Below are 2,532 nucleotides of genomic sequence, written 5' to 3'. Positions count from 1 at the left end.
TCGCCCCATTTATTAACAGAAGCAAAAGTAAAAAAAAAAAAAAAAAGGCAAATCCTACTACCCACCTTTGACTGATCATTCAGACTCAGAGCTCTCTTACCTAGCGTTATACAGTAGGCCGAGGCTCATATTATCAAGAGTATGTTCCTGATGGAGATATGTTAATTGTATTGGTAGCTTCCTGTAATCTTTTTCTGGAAACCTCAAACCACAGGTGCTGAAGTTTAAATATTTCAACATTTCAACTAAAACAAACAAAAAAAATTCCTCGGATCGTGTATGCACAAGATACTTTCCTGTTTTCAAAAGCATTATTGCAACTGTTTGCTTCTGTAATTAATATATCAGGTAGGTAATTATTCATACACCAGGGAAATGGTGGGTTTTTTGAAAAAGATGAAGTCAGAATTTTGGTAAGTTTTAGCTTGGCGAGAAAAGGCTATCAGAGTAATATCTTGTATGTTACCAGTAATTCTCTCTCTCATACGCTGTATCTGGGGCTGTCAGGCTGTTATAATGGAAAAGGCAATTTCACATTCAGCAGATCGGTTTTGCTATGAAAATTGGAAATTTGAAGTGAAGGACCACATTGGAATGTTTTCTTCATTTATTTTACGCTTTCAAGTGGATCTTACACAGTTTGGCACATACGGTGCTTCACGGGTATTTATTTCGTAACAAGTTCTTTGCTGTTGTACTTCTGGAGACAACTTACACTTCTCTGGCTGTTGGATTAGTAGGCAAACTTGAGTTTTCCCACCTGCTTTATAGTTAAAATACACTCAACTTTAAACTACAAACTGGCAAGTATTGTTTCTACCCTCATTCTTCCAGCTAAAATTCCATACCGAGATGATCTGTGTTCCACTCACTTTTAAATTTTTTTTAACATAGTAGGAAAAAGTTATTTATTAAGAGCTGTATCTATAGTAGCAAACTCTAAGTTCTTTCCAGGTAAGTTATTAGTATCCCTTTTCTTCCTAAAATAATTTTCTTCCATATGGAATAAAGGGTGGGATGGGCAGTTCAAGCTTCTAGATGATTGCCTAGTGGTAAAGAAGAGGCTGAAAAAAGAAAAACCACATCCGCTCCTTGTGTGCTGTTTAACTGTGATCTATAGCAGGGACGTACTCTGCAAACGGATATGCAAGTACCTGCTATTATTACCCCCATGTTGGATACCGCGGGCCTTTCCGTACTGGTTTTGTGTTTTTCCAGCCGAAGGAAAAAAATCTTATAAAGTTATTACATACTTTCTGAACTGCTTCATTTTGACTCAGACCGTATGAAGCACTTGTATAAAAGAAGTCTACAGGGAGATAACTACACTTGTTTTCAGTGACGAGGTTTACCTGTATTTTAACAGTTAAACCCACTATGTTAATAAAACAAAACTGCTGAACAATAATCCTGCTCAGTTTCAGTATTTTCCCCATTCCTCATATTTTAGAAGAACGTAAGTAGATAAGAATTGTAAAGTACAGCTCCATCTTTAATAAAGTAGAAATCTAAATGCCAGCTTATAAATGCATCTGGCAGTTTTCTACACGCTAGCTGCATTACAAGAATAAGACTGGTTAGAAGTAGCTACTGCAGTTGTTTCTCCCCAAGTTTTCATTCATTTCCGGAAAAAAGTTAACTTCTCATGCCTGAAAATGTCTAAAGTTTACTTGCAATTTTAAAAATCTACCCAGCTTTATGGTTGGGAGAGCAGGAAGGGCATCAGTGTGATGTACGCTCAGATACAGCGCGTGCATACTCGGGCGAGTCCCACGTTCCCAGGCTAGCGGCCTCCGTTCCGCTCTGCCCGCCTGATGCCCGGCTGCAAGGTTCAGCAAAAGCCTCACTGTGACTATTGCCACGCAGGGTAAAGGGAAAGATGGGGCGGATACTGCTGTCATTCTGGGGCTTGACATGGCGCAACATCTCTTGGGGGTTTTTTTGATCTTTGCAAGAACTATTGAAAACAATTTGAGTGTTCTGTTGCTGACCGATTAAAAATAACGTGCGTTCAGACAAGCAGCATTAAACCATACAAATACACGGATGCGTCTATCTCCCTAACACTTGCCAGTTTAAGAGCGCTGAATTATAAATGAGGTGCCTGATTTAAGACAAACAAGTTGTCTCAGAAACGCATCTACTCCAATACGTTGACCTAATTTTAAATTGCCAAGTCAGAACGTGTACATCCACTGCCGCTGGATCTTTCACTTCACAACTCCCAAGACGGACGTACGGGACTCTCTGATTACAAAATCCTTACCCCACAAAGTTGTCTGTCTGCAAGATTTCCACTGTATGACGTATTTAGAGATAAACCATTAAGACCGAGAACAGAACAATGTTACTTCACTTTCCTAATTGAAACTCAACTATATTAAATACGAAGCGATGTTCTAGATGAGATATTTTTGAAAGGAATTTGTTCTACAAAGTTTAGATGATATTTCTGTACCAAACATTTAATTCAACAAAGGATTGATTACATCAAAAGTGATCGAATTTGAACAGAAAGTAAACAAAAATGCA

This window comes from Aptenodytes forsteri, unplaced genomic scaffold (genome assembly GCF_000699145.1).
Source record: "Aptenodytes forsteri isolate BGI_AS27 unplaced genomic scaffold, ASM69914v1 Scaffold193, whole genome shotgun sequence".
Classification (NCBI taxonomy): Eukaryota; Metazoa; Chordata; class Aves; order Sphenisciformes; family Spheniscidae; genus Aptenodytes; species Aptenodytes forsteri.
This window is presented reverse-complemented; position numbering follows the sequence as displayed.